This window comes from Sinohyriopsis cumingii, chromosome 19, assembly GCF_028554795.1.
Source record: "Sinohyriopsis cumingii isolate HCF-2022 chromosome 19, ASM2855479v2, whole genome shotgun sequence".
NCBI classification, from domain to species: Eukaryota; Metazoa; Mollusca; class Bivalvia; order Unionida; family Unionidae; genus Sinohyriopsis; species Sinohyriopsis cumingii.
In genome coordinates this window covers 29964616-29980396 of record NC_142979.1, presented here as the reverse complement: position 1 = coordinate 29980396, position 15781 = coordinate 29964616, and the positions used below count along the sequence as shown (strand labels likewise).

The window sequence follows — 15781 nt, the reverse complement described above, 5'->3', positions numbered from 1 at the left end:
TAAAGATATCTCCATGACACTTGGCAGTCTTATAGCATTTTTCCTGTTGAATTCAAATATCTATAGTAAATTAAACGATGTCCACTAGATTTCATTGTAGGGAAGAAAATAAGGGGTTAAATTCTTTATTTTCTTCTACCAGGCAATTCAAATACTGGACAACATATTTCTTAACAAGTCATTTAATTCAGAAGAAAACATTGGCATACATTGTAAACAGTTCATCAAATTTTCTATGCTCTGAGAATGCCCACTGATGTCCAGAATTTAGACATTCTGGAAGCATGCCAGTTGCTATGACAAATTCAGGCTTAACTTCCTGAACATCATCTCTGCTGGGCCATATAAAAACTACCGCTTTCCTACATGTGCCATAAATTTAACTATCAAATTGTTATTATTGTCACTTTTAATTTCATGAACACATCCAGGATACCAAGCATCATTTTCCTTAAGCTGGTCTAGAACAGGCAACTGTTGACATCTGTATTGAGTTCATCTATTTCACTTTCATGGAGTTCATCTGTGTCATTCGGATGTCATTTTCCCTTCTTTGGTGGCGGTTCACTCATTTGGTCCAGTATTTCATTGCACACATGTTTCTGGTGTTCTTTATGTTTAGGACACAAGTTTTTTCCACCATGGCGTGCACTCTTCCACAATGACTCTTTTTCTGTGGGAGTCATACTGGCATACCACTCTTTCATTCTGAGATGGTTTCTCTTAAATAGTTGAATGGACGAGTGGCGGTGCAAGGAGACATTTGGTCTACGCTTCTGACTGCTGTCAAGGTCACCAAAGTGGTGTTCACAGCCAAGACTGGTCACTTGCGCGAACTATGTCCTCATCATTGTCTTTGGATGAACTCCTTCGCTGTACTGCCCACCAGGCAAGAAATCAGAAAGTTGTTTTTCAGTAGTTCCTACCATTGACTTACCCATGGAAGTAATAACTTGATTCAATAATTTTCTTTCAATCTTGATAGATTTTGTCACTTCACAGATGCGTTGCTCATTTGCAATGTCATACACCTCTCCCAACCAGTGTTCATCACTTTCAGTCAGTTTGGGTTTTTCAGCACAATCTTTTAAATACTTCTGTAAGTTTTGAATGTATATATACAATTCTAAGTATGCCACTTTTCCCAGTGTAATGAGTTCCCAGTACAGGCCAGTCACTCTAACATACCTAAGCATTAGGGCTATCAACATAGACACAATATGGTCAGAGTTTAAATCTGCATCTACAGATATAATTATTTTGTTCGGTGCGTGTACAGTTCTGATGACTGTCTGGAAATCCAGGTGATGTACTAGAATCTCAGCCGCTGTTTGGAATAAACCATTGAACCTATTGTCATGATAGTTCCCGACTGTTGACTTGATTCCCAAAGTAACTCAAAGTAATGTTGGGCATCGGCTTCTTCCGGGTGTTGAACATTTGCTCCTTCCATCAATTTAGATCGTGGCTGCAACCGAGGTGAAAAATCGTCCCAGACCCATTCCTCTTGAAAGCCTTCAGAGTCTGCTTCATTCTCTGAATCACTGTCGAAAAGTGCATGAAGCCATGCATCATCTCTTTTATCAGCTTGATTCCATTCTAACCCATCCTTTAATTAATATTATCATCAGAATCATCCATATTGTCAACTTCATTGTCGCTACCCTCGCTATCAACATCCATGTTTACATCTGATTTGTCGTCCATCAGTATCTCAATTGATTTTCAAGTCAACAATTTCTTTTCTAACCGTGTTTTTTTTAAATTTCACTGTGCTTGCAAGCTTTAATCATTTCCTGTGTTGGTGAAGAAGTACACAAATATTTGTGATGTGTAACACATGTTCATAGAGACACTACACACATATATGTAGTAGAGTAATACTATAGTTGTATTCAGGATAAAATGGGATTCTAGTATCACAGGCATATTCAGGATAGAATGAAGTATTACGACCCTAGCCATATTCAGGTTAAAATGGGTTAAAAGTAGACCTGCTTTATATTTTGATGTTAATTGGATCTTTTGTTTCAAATGAGATAAAGTGGGTGTAATAATACAAAAAAGTTAAAAGGCATGCAAAAGGAATGGTCACAGTTGTGTGTCAATTCACAATACACAGCTTACAATACATTAAATTATCAAAACAGATATCAAATTTCATGGTCTTTCATCTTTAGAAGGTCCCTTTGGCTGGGGTGGTGTCATCTTTTTACATTTTGATATATTGGTTGTAGTTTTGGTAAGCAGTTTACAGACAGACATAAGAGTTGTCATCCGTTCATAGGCCATTCTCATCCTTGATACAATATAATAAATACTTTCAAAGAGACTACTTGTTACAAGTCAGTGATTTGATTCAACTTTTTAGGCCATTTCAGGCTGCACCATTTGATCAGGTGCACAACTTGAATTGGTCACCAAGCCCTCTGTTTTGCACTGCATGAATGTTTGTAAAACATTGCATTACCAATTTTATGTCTTCGCTTTGGAAGTCAGTCCAATGCTATCTTCAGAACAGAAGAAATAATGCAATTTCTTCATGCAAAGGAAATCTTATTAAGAACAAGTGTGGTTGGGGGAGAGGAGATGACTAACAAAGAGAATCCTTCACCTAGTACTTTACGCAGATGCAAAATAACTGCTGTTTCAACCAGTGAAAAAGAAAATTGTTGACAACGCCCTCACCTCTTGTACAAATTAACAAAGTGATTCTAACTTGTGCAGTTAGGAGTCTGGACCTTTGCTGATTCTGTGCTCTTTTTTTAAAAATCCCATTGTCTTGGTCACTGATTAGATATGTCAGCTTAAAAGGAAACGTTAGAAACTTATTCCCTTCATACCATATAAATACCGTCTGATCATTTAATAGCCACTTTAGTTTTTCAGTTCAATGTTGCTCTGTATCTAAATGGACCTAGTTTGGAGATCAGTACTTTTGGTGTGTCATGCAGTGAATACACCACATTTAGTTCTGATTGGTTGTCCTTGTTTTACTCTGGACTTGAATAAATTATAACCACCAGTCAGAATTAGATTTGACATATTTCTTTGTGACACTGGAAGTGTAGCCTTCAAATAAGATGCAAGTAGACAAGATGCAAAGCATCAAAGTCACTTCACCTAATTTGGTTATTAAAAAATCAATAAAACATTTTAAGTCATACATGGGTAACAAATCTGGAATGTGTTCTTTACACTATTATATATTACCAGTGGCTGAGCATGCTGAAGGGATAAAATAAACAGCATGGAATTGGTGGGAAGGGAATTTGGGGATGTATTTCAAACTATGTGTGTTAGTCACCTCATGTTAATTTGTAGAAGAGTAAGTGTTGTCTAATCTTTAAGTTTTACTGACAGAAATGAATGCCTATTTACTGATATGCCTATGGTGTCTCAAATGAATTCTCAGATTTAAAAATATTAAAGCAAATGACTAATAACTACTGAAGATTGAAAACTTATATAGGGTAAGTATAATTTTGTACTGATTCTTGTATCAGTATGAAAAAAGTATCAGTTCATCAACATATAGGTAATACCCATTATAATTTGATGCTTGGGGTCCAAAGAATAACAACATGATATAAGCGGGATCACATTACATTTTTTTTCGAAAAACTTCCCTGTAGAAAATGTGGATTGAAATTTCAATGTCATCGGTTTTAACTAACATCTTGATCATATATCGCAATATGTTTTCAAAAATTTCTGAAGTTAAGCCAATATTAAACGTAATGCTGGGATTAAAATTCTGCTAGGGATATGAATAATTGGCTTTTTCAAGAGCATATAGGATGTTAAAAAGAGAGGTCACCTTAAATTAAAAAATGGGAGCCATGCTGCCATCGTGTTACAAGTGGAATCACATAAAAAATCACATTATAATGGGTTTAACCTGTAGTCGTTTCACTCTTTTATTAATGTTGTTATGTAAGTGTCAGGATAATGTGACTGGGTGGGACATCATGCTACATGTCTGTGGCATTATGCCCCAGTGTTAGACAGCACTATAAACTGTCACACTGCAGACATCATAGTGATGTGACTGAAAAATTGTTAAAGCTACGTTAAAAATCCAGATCACACACACACATAATTGCCAACAGTGTTTTGATCTCCAACAGAAGTATTTGCTGTATTGTTACACTCAGAAATCCTAATTGCATAAGAGGAATGGTCACAGTTGTGTGTCAGGTCAATTCATTTAAGTTGAACACTGTTATTAATATTAAATAAACTACCTACTTTTTCAAAGATGTGATCCAGGATAGCAAGGCATTTAAGTGATACGAGTATTTGGTGAATAAAACGTTTTGTTTCATAGGTATTTTTCATTGTGGAGAAGTGAGTTTCAGAATTTGTAGTGAACTTAAAGTTCCCATTGTTGCTACTTTTCCTGAATGGATGCTTATATTGTGTATGTTTTTTTAAGCAGAATGATATTCAGTTTGTCCTAAATGAAAATGGTACTAATCTTGCTGTTCAGGAGTATTAGATGGTTTCAACACTTGCCAGTCAACAGAAGACATGGTCTCGTCTTGAACTCTTGGAAATTCTTTTCAGACCCTTATAGAAACAAATATTTTTTGTCCTTATGATATCTTTTGTTACATGATATGCAATAATTCTTATGCTGAGGCAAAATCTATATCTCATTGCATTGTAAAGATGCAGCAGACCTGATTCAGAATGCAAAGATCCTAAAACTGTATTTACAGTTTAGGACCTGTATACATGTGCATGTAGTTTGATTTATTTTAGAGTTCTTGGGTTCATCAATTAATGCTAATTACTTTATGCAGACACTTAAGCTATGCTCATGTTCCAGAAGTTAATTACTAAGGCTCCATGCAGGTTATTTGTATCATGTATGGTTCATTTGTAACACATGCTGGTTGATGAGAGTATTGCCCTCTTAAAATATTGTATGAACCATATCTCCTGTTGCATTACCGTATTGCATAAGCATATTAGTGACTCTAGCTTCTTTGGATTGCTCAATCTAGGAATTGGGGCTTTGGAGCCATTGGTCTCTTGACATTTTCTGAAGGGGTTGCGTCAGACTTTTTAAGGGCTAATATTTTGATTTGTTTCTAAATAGGAGAAATGTCTTTTGGTTTTTGACAGTTTAATTTGTAATGCTGGATGTGAACCAGTTAACATTCAAAGACTTTATGTAGAAAAGTAACAAGTTTTTCCAAAATTTATATTGAATTACATTTATATAAGCTGATGTACTCTTGTGCCAACCAGTATGCTGTTGTCAATCTCACTGATGATGATTTATTTTAATTGTACAAAGCATTTAAATAATCTGAATCCATTTTATGATGTAAATATCTGATCACATGCAATAAAAAAAATCATGTCATTTGTACATATGTCTGTATTGTGCTCATTTAGAAATTACACTTGCTTTTTTGCAGTCTTTATTCTTTGAGAGTCAGAGACATAAATGTTTACTCTGGCATTGTTGTTTGCGTGATCATAGCACGCCATGAGGCATATACTTAACTTTGTTACTACTCAGATTTCTTTCCAGTAGGTCATTTTTTTTTCTGGTTCTGATGGTGGTCTGTATCAGGTGAGGGAATCCCCAAGACAATTTCAATTAGATTGTACCACTTTGACTCATTATCTTGGGTGTTTTTCACCCAAATTGCCTCTTATGAAGATATTTTATTGCATGTGGTTGAATGGTTATTGTTTATTACTGTGTAACTTGCAATATCGTTTATTGATAAGTCTGCATCTTAAATGATTTTCACTCATATTTAGTTCACTCAGATAATTCACAAACCTGCTTGCATTGTGGAGGCAGGCATGGATCCCATTTTTTCTTATTAAAAAAATACCCCCAAGTATGTCCCTATTTGCTGCACATAGTTTTGATCAAAATTGATTCATCACTTGTTTTAGAAAAAGAGTTAGTGCCTGCAGATTTGAATCAACATTATGAAATATGCAACTTTGAATAAGAAGTCATTGGGATGGCTTATTACCATAAAATGTTGGTTTTTCTATGCCTAAAGGATGATCGACTGTGGTGTTATAGCCTGAATAAGAAATTAGTGAATGGAATAAATGGAGATCTGAGCAAAGATATAGAATAGAACATGAGCCTTCTTATACAGAATATAACAACTTAATGAAGTAGATAGACAAAATAAAATTATACAAGACCATTTGTTGAATACACTTCTGCTAGAAATATAATTAACAGCAAGTTGAAAAACTGCATTTAGCAGTTCAGTTTACTTAGATATGTCAAATTTCATCATGAAATTTAGTGTTTTGAACTTCATTTCCTGCATATACTTGTCAACTTTTCAAAAGTCAGTTTATGAGATGGAATTAAAAAAATAGGCAGATTGGAACCTAAAATTGGGAGGTTTTTCGCAGCATTTTTAAGCTTCATTTTCAGTAAATAATGAATGATCTTCTGGGTCCAATACATTTGAAATTCTCAGAGGATGCACATTGTCTCTCTGTGACTCACCTTATTTAACCCCAAGCATGCCCTCTTTTCCTGTTCTGGTCAGCTGTGGCCAAACCATACAGTAGCTAAAGGTTAGTCTTATGTAAATAAGCAAGAAAGCTAAGGTGACTAAGTTAATCCTTATCATTGCAATTATCTTGTAAAAAGGACTGGCCCTCCAACATAATTCAAAGAAACCATGTTCTACAGTCAGTGTTACGTAAGCACCAGCAATCGATAACGTACTGGCTGAGAAAATCTTGGACTTTTGAGAGAATACAGTTTTTAATACAGCTTTTGCAAATATTTTTTAAAGAATTTTATATTTTGTACCTTTATATTTAAAAGATGTATATTTCACGTAATTTTAGCATCTTTACCTTATATTTTAGTACCTCATGTTTACATTTATTTTGGAAATGTTTTTCCATCAAAGATTTAAAAAATACATTTCTTCAGTTTTAGATTGTTCAGTTAGAACTTTTAATTACCATATATACTTACATATAAACCAAATAATTTGGGAAGAAAACAAAGGTCTGGAACAAGGGATGTTGGCTTATCTGTGGAACAAGATCTTAATTGACATTTTCTTGTTGAACATTATATATATATATATATATATATATATATATATATATATATATATATATATATATATATATATATATATATACACACACACACACAGTGTGACCCCACTATAGCATTCTCCTTTATAATATCAATTCGGATATAACACGGTGTGGCTTCCAAAATTTCACATGTATTTTTCTTATGCTTGAAAAAAATTTTTCTTAAAAAAAAAATGCAGAAAGTTTTTGGGGAAGAGACCACGTATGAATAATAAAAGATGTGGCTCCTGAAATTTTATATGTATTTTTCTCGTACACAAAAAAGTCTTTTCTTCTTAAAAGTACGAAAAGTAACATGTAAAAAGTTTATTCTCGGATCACGTAGGGCTTTGCCAATGTCGTAAACTCTGATTTTTTCCCGTATCGGTGACAAAATATACAATCTGGGATATTTTTTTTTATTGCCAACATTGTTGGATCTTGTATGTGCAACCATTGGTTTGGAGTGGAGAAATTCAGAGGCCCCATGAAAGGAAGCCGCAAACTGGATATAAAATGCACTGAAATTTATCTATTGTTACATAAACAAATTCTTTTTCTATATTGACAAACCATCAAAACAGTGCATCTGCTTCTCTTGACTTAAGGCATGAGTACTGTATGTTGTGAGATATCCGCTTTTTAGTTGACATTTCTGGTAACGGAGATTAACCAGACAAGGCATTATCTCGTAATCTATCTTTCATCGGATTTTCGGCAGCTCACTGGTAATTAATATATTTGCATAGACTGATATTTGTATGTGGATGGTAAGTAAAATTTCTCTTCTTTTCACTCAGAATTAAATCCTTCAGAACACTCACATTTTCTGTAATAATCCCCTTAATCAGACCAGAACACCTGCGTCTCTATCGTTCGTTGACCCTTTGTTAAATTTCTGATGCATGTGTGGAAGGCAGCATCATGGTGCTACCACAAATGTACAAAAAATTTAAAAAAAAAAATTAAAAATAAATAAAATAAAAATACATCTATCTGGTTTTGTCAATAGGCAGGGAGGAACAGTAACTATAATTGACTAAATGACAGTCAATTCCTTTTTAAAAAGTACCCAGATAAAATAGTTTGCTGAAATTCCAAAGGAAACATTACCTTTGAAACACTGATTGTTATGAAAACGTACTCGGCAAATAGAATACAATTATTTTGATGTTGCCGCCACAATAAGAAATGAGCATTTGTTTGGTTCTCCAAAGCTGTCTTTTAGCGGTGACTTTAATAATGCACGCACTCTTCATCAAAGAAAGCCGACTACAATATTCCAAAAAAAAGATAGAAATTTTCTTCAAAGGAAGTCAATACTGAACTTAAATAAAAGTAATGCATTTTCCAGCGTGACTGGAACACGTTAACTGTGCCATGAAAGTTTCCTTTTTGCATTGAAAAAGTTTATGCTTATGAAAGCTACCAATGGTGGCTTAAAAACTCCAACTAACTTTTACTGACTTGGGATGAACTGAAAAGTATATGTGTTTCGTCATTCGTTACGTGATTGTGCTGTTTTTCCACTGAATTCATACCAATATGACCTGTGACAAAATGATTGAATATTTCAAAGCTGTATGTGTGCATATTTTCGATGGAATCACTTATATTGTGGATTCAATACATATGAGATTCACGGGTGAGTACATGGTGTTGATACTTTATTCATGCTATACATTAGACATGTATTTATAAACAGTATTCACGTATATGTACCAGTTTGTGGTTCTGAAAATAAACTATTATATCTGCCTTCTGTTTTCACTACAGGTGTATTTCTCATTTAATATGCATTGATTTAAGATGGTAACTGCCGAAGCATGTATTTTGTTGCTAGCATTTATTACTTACTACCCCCCCTCCCCCTCCCCCCCCCCCCCCCCCCCCCCCCGCAATTTTTTTGGGGTACATGCATCATTTTCTTAAGCTAACTGACCTGGTTCGCCAAAGACAAGATTACTTGCCTAACCGAACCTCCAGGGACCTTCTTTACTGAGATCCCATGTAAATATGGATGGAGTAGCATTAACAAGATTTTCAGTATGGATGGACTTGGGAGTCAGCTTGTGCACCTATCATGAAATTCTTAATGTTGTACCTATTCAGTTAGGGGATGTCAGCTTATATGCGAATGGGCTTATACATGAGTAGATATGGTATTGTTATTTAGCCATTATGGTGCTGATGTGCCATTAGACACAGATGAATACATACATTTATTTAGTGTCCCCATGCTTAGCTGCATGTTTGCATCACTTCCCAGTCCTTTTATTCTCTTACTTAGTCCCTGGCCTATCCCCTCCCTCATGTTGGATTAGATTTTTATCTTTGTGCAAGTTTCAGTACATCCCCACCCCAACCCATCTTGCATGTAATCTCAGAGTTTGAGTTTCCCTTCTTGTAATTGCTGTCTGAGGAATTACATGACAGGCTTACACAAATGCATATGCCAGTAGCAGGCCCATACATTTTCTTCACTTCCTGCCAAAGAACGGGGAACAGAAAGCATGTATAACACTGACCTGCATGCTGCTGCTGTTGTTAGTCTGGTGTGATAAGTTCACAATCCCTGTTTAGCTCCACCATGTAAGAGTCAGCATGTATTGCCTGCATTCAAAGGTCATCCATATTGATTATTGGAAATTTTGCTAGACCCCTATTGATCATGGAAAACTGACCTTTTTTGCACGGTGTACACAGTTTAGCAGATGCCTTATGCTTTGACATCTGTGTTCTTCTGACACTGATTGTAGCTGTTCTACTGCAAAATAACATAAAAAGGAATCGGCATCTTTCTCTTTGTATTTGTCCATTAATATGAGAAATGGTCTCAGAAAATGTGACACTTTCAGTTCTGAAAATAAAATCAGATAGCCCTTTCCTCAGAGCCCCTCTAATCTTCCATTTAGCATTTCATATTCTAAGTGAGTTGGCCATCAGGCTTGTCAAAATAAAAAAGCATTTTCTAATTTACCTGACAAAACATTGAGTGTTTCAATAAAATTCAGCATTTTCATCTTGAAGTTTATAGTAGACACTGATTTATTGTATAATTCATCCATTGGCTGGAACTCCATTTGAATGACCACTCATCTTTTTAAGATTGTCTACTTGCTTGTATCAAAAGCTATAAACTTTGTGTACAAAGTGAAGCACATGACCTATGAATCGTCATTAATACAGTTTCTCTTTAATTTTATTGATTACATATAATTAGTGCAGACTCTTCCCTCATGAATAATAACCTGTCTGCCACACTGGTTAAATATATTGAGCAGTACTTATGTGATTGTTTGACAAATAATTGAATTTGTTGGATTAGCAATTTAAAAAAATCATCCAGTGTGTATTGCCTTAAAGAAGCAGAGATGCTTGCAATGTATTTTAATCCATTTAGTTCAAAGAGTTGGTAGCTGAAGACTCTATTGATAAATAGTATGAAGTAGATGTTCTGTGATTGTGACACATCCACTGACTCGCTTTACTATGAAATGAACAAATTATGAAACTTGAAGCGGTTGTTTTACTGACTAAAGTCAAAAACCAAGGGTTCTCTGACTTGATTTGTTTTCAACATTGATCTTGCATCATGTGGAGAGCTGTGCAGTGTTCAGAAATCGAGACTATCCCAAGTCCCCTGAATGCTCTTCCCTACAGATTGTGATAAAATAAACAGCAAATCAACCTGAAGGCAAGAATTACATGTCCAATATCCTAAAAGCAGATTGTTTGCCATAATTGTTATCAGTTCCAGATGTGAATATGCAGAAATTATGGAATTGTTGGTAATGATTGTAGTTGTGAGCCCTGCTATTAGCAGAACTTGAACAATCGTTCATTCTTTTGAGCAGTATCAAAGTATAAAGAAGAGAGAAACAATTTAAAGTAGGACAAGCTTCAAAATACTTATGAACATCAACTCTTCTGATCCAGTCATTAAGAAGGACATTGTTTGAATAATTATAGTAAAAGTCATGCAGGTCATGTATGCATTCAACATTAGTTATTTCAGTACTGGGTCTCACTTTTTAGAATTTGATTCTAAATACCTTTAAATGGCAATTATTCACTTTATTTGGTTCCTCATACATCCATATTCCTTTGGGAGGTCATTATTTACCCCCCCCCCCCCGAGAAGTTTCTATGGCAAAGTCAACATTAAAGTACATGGACATTTTTAGATGAGATCACCCTACAGGTGTGATCCAGTACAATCCAGATTGCACTGGGATGTCACAGTGAGAGCAATGCATGTTGATAAACAAATTTATTTTGGTGATTCGACTTGACATGCTCATTTCTTGACAGAGTTTACTATCTGGCCACCATTGTAAAAGTCCATAGTGATCAGTAACTTTTATCTGGATGTTTCTTGATGACTGTTAAGGTGCTGTGCATTCAGTAATCAGGATCTAATAGACTTCAGTTAAACTAAATTAGTATTAAATTTTAAAACATCATTTTATATTTAAGATGAGTAAATGCATATACTGTACATGACCTTTATGACATTTTCTATAGACGCTGTCTGACACCAGGTCTTCAAGGAAAACATTCCTTTAAGTGAAACGTAATCAAATTTTTGTCTGCCAAGACACAAATCTTGTTTGAAAACACTGTAAAGTATAAACTATTTTGGTTCTGAGGACTATTTTGAATCGGGACCTGATAAAACAATACTTTAAATAAAATCAGAATTGTAGAAAATAAGATTACATTTATTTTCTTCTATATTACACTATTTTGAGAGCAAATAAACACAATGAAAAGTAAGTGAAAATGGTGCCACTCATTCATCCAATATGACTGCCATGACAGTTGTCTTGAATATCTTGTTGCAAATCCTTTTGAATGGATGGCCGTATTGAAATGGTTTTTCACCTAAAGACTTGTAATGCCATCTCCTTTGTCCAAAATGAAAATTGTGCCATTTGGACATCAAGTATTTCCACCATTGCAGCTAATTTAACAATCTTCTTATTGGTGAAAACCAGATGATTTCAATACTTGTCAGTTGAGAAGAAGATTTTTTTGTTGTTGTTGTTGTGTAGTTTAACGCCATTTTTCAGTACACAAAAGGCTATACATGGTGGCCAGTATTAATGGTGGAGGAAGAACCCGGGAAAACACCGGAAAGAACCACCGACCCACAAGAAGCTACTGGCAAGCTTTCTCACATACCCACATTGGCTGAATCCTAGACTCTTAAGAAGAAGAAATTGTCTTATTTTGAAATTATGGAAATTTCTTTTGCCCAATAGAGTGCCGGTCTGCCATGGACTCTTGTTACTAAATGACTTTGTATAATTTCTAGTTGGTGCTAAATGAAAATGGTGCTGATCTGGTGTCCATTATGGTCACCATAGGGACCAGTTTGAAAATCTTGATACTGTATTGCTACTTCTGAATGGAAGTGATGGGTTTTCACCAGAAGACTTCCTATGATATCTAGTTGGTCCAAAATGAAAATGGTGCCTTTCTCATATCCATTATGACCACCACAACAGCCATCTTGAATATCACTGCTTTGAAATGGATGCTGTCATCAGCATGGGGCTTTCACTATAAGACTCTTTATGATGTTTGATTTGTGCTAAATTGAAAAGGTGCTGATTTGGTGCCCATTATACCACCATAGAGGCCATATTGCAAATTTTGTCACTGCTACACCTGAGATGAAAAATAATATTGCCATGGAGTTTTCACCAGATGACTTTCTGTCTTATTGGTCCTTAATTATGGTTGCCACAGTGGCCATCTTGAAAATTTTGTTCCAGTTTGGACTAGCATTTGTTGCACACACACACACACACACACACACAGAAATATATATATATATATATATATATATATATATATATATATATATATATATATATATATATATATATATATAATGTTAGAGAATTTTAATTCATACTTTACTGAAATTTTAAGCTGTTTCCATTGGTAGACGGCACCCATCACCTTACCTGTAAGCACTGACTGCTGTACCATCTTGACCATGCACAAGTCACCATAAAATTATGTTCAAAGTCAGTTGTGTAATCATCCATGCATAGAAGACATGCCTACAAGTCGACCTGGTGTATGTGTGTGTGATTTGGATTTTTTACGCAGCTTTTACAATTTTTCAGTCATATTGCTTTGTTTGCAGTGTGGCAGTTTATAGTGATGTCTAGCACTGGGGCATCATGCTGCAGACATGTAACATTATGTCCCACCCAGTCACATTATCCTGACACCAGGCCACAAGTTGACCTGGTAATTAGTTTCATCTGTTCACAATCATTCTGGATTCCTAAGACAGAAATCAAGGTATAAGATGGATGCCGTTCACCCGTGGACCCAGGTTCAAATATCAGAATACAAATTATAATTCTCTACCTGTATTATAACGCTATTTATTTGCATTTATACATATTTTGTTTGTATTTCCAAGCAATCTCCTGTTGAATCCAGGGATAGCACTTACGTTCTGTTTGGTGTGTATTTGTAATTATATATAGTTTGACACTGCATGTCGTTACAGGCATGAATTAATATATTTTTATATTAAAATGTCAGATGCTTACTGCACAACAGTAGACCTGCAGTATGAGATAAAATCAAAAGCACCATCTAAAAATACAGGTGAGACAACAACTGGCCAATGTCCCTCATTTAATAATAATTGTAAGAATAATAATGTCTTTATTTAAAGAGGGTACCGTAATACACTTAGCTGAAGAACTAATCTACCTTGAAGCTACAGAGGAACTTAATTATATACCAGAAAACATATACACAAACATACATACAGTTCATATACATTGTAACATGCATATATATAGAGAAAAATATATTTAGATTCTTCGCGTTCGTCAGATGGATACTGTCCCGTCTTGAACACACACAGTCAATATACATGCAGTTGGTGATAAATAGATGGGTAGTATAGTTAATGATGCCCAAACCATCTATAAATACAAATACAGTTGTTTCATTCTCATTTTGACTACATTTCTGAAGCCACTGGATATATTGTGTTTGGAAGAAGGAAATAGTGGACATTTCTAATCTCAGCTGGAATGCTATTCCAGAGCAAAGTTCCCAAGTATTGGAAACCTTTTCTGAGTAATTTCTTATTTGGTTTGGGAATTTTTAACTATTTGGTGGACATGGATTGCTGTTGGGGATTACAAACAAGTAGCCTATAAAGGAACAGTGATTGCAGATATACAGGAGTACTATTATTGAATATCCTGTTCATTAACTTGTCTTTTCTCAACTGGATTAGGCGGGGCCCCAAAGGCTGAGTGGCCTAAAGCGCTCTCCATTACAGACCACTGCCATCTCACCTTTGTGTGGGTTTGAGTCTCGGATTTGGGCTAATGTGGGTGTGTGAGAAAGCTTGCTAGTAGCTTCTCGTGGGTTGGTGGTTCTTTCCGGGGTTTTCCTGGGCTCTTCCTCCACCATTAACACTGGCTGTCATGTATAGCTATCATGTGCTGAAAAATGGCATTAAACCCCACAACAACAACTACAACTGGATTAAGACTTTAATAGGTAATATTTTTGACTTGCCAACTAAATTTTCCCTGCTTTATGTTTGGATTGATATTAGCCAAAATGCTCTGCTTTGAAGGCATGCTAGCTTTGTTCTGTTTCTATCATTTGAGTTAGCCAATGCTGTATTACTGTAATCTAGATAGGGTTGTATAACTGTTATGAAATAGTTTTCTGTGCATTTCTGGGAGAAAATGTCTTAACCCACTAAGAAGCCATAAACTTCAATTAACTTTCTTACTAATGTATTTTGTATGTTCAGTCCATGATATGTTATTATCTACCAAAACATTCATTATAAATGCTAAAGGGAAGTTAGCAGATTCTTTGAACTTGACCATGGAGAAATCTGTTTTAATAAAAGAAAAAAAAGAGGACAAGGATAATTCTGTTGCTGTCATGTAATTAACAACACTAGCACCATTATTAACAATACAGGTGCAGTAGCAGTTACCATTTGAGACTTGGAAAAGTTTATGAATGTGTAAACGTACATCATGCATGTATAATCCAACAGAGGTTTTTCCATTGGAGTTTTAAAAAAAGTCATTCTTTAGACTTTCTTTTACCTTCTGCACATGCGCAAGCCAAAAAGCCAATGAAAAAATGACATTTCTAGCACAACTAGGCATCGGTCTAAGCGAAAAGCTCTTTGAAGGAGATGTACTTGGATATATTCAGAATTAACCCCCAAAATGCATTTCCTACCCCCAGTTCAGCTGAAAATGACAAAAATCTCTGGGGCCATTGAGTTAACAGCAAAATTACCTACTTTTCAAAAATACTACATGATTTTTCTAACTGTCATGGATTAGCTCATGTTTTAGTGCATTCTGCATTATAAATTTAAAAATAAAGGAAATTTAATATGCCATGAATTAGGTAACAGACTGATGTTGGAATTATTAGCTTGCATCCGAAAGCCTCGGCCTACAGAATTTGCTACATTTGTTGATTTTTCCTTCATGGATGATTGATATCTCTTTATATACACACATCATCTGATATCTTACAGGAGTCTTTCGCAGACTGCACACATTTATATTGATTCTACAGAATTATTACTTGTATGCTGCATGCATGCATAATGCAGCATATACCTTTCCTCAGTTACTCATGGGCTGAAACA

At 35.1% G+C, this 15781-nt stretch overlaps 1 protein-coding gene across 1 annotated transcript in view; it reads left to right on the top strand.

Annotated features, from left to right (window-relative positions):
- The window catches only part of LOC149775361 (transmembrane protein 132B-like), a 113707-nt gene that overhangs the window by 43165 nt on the left and 54761 nt on the right, over positions 1–15781 (top strand). The gene's annotated exons all lie outside the window — the stretch shown is intronic.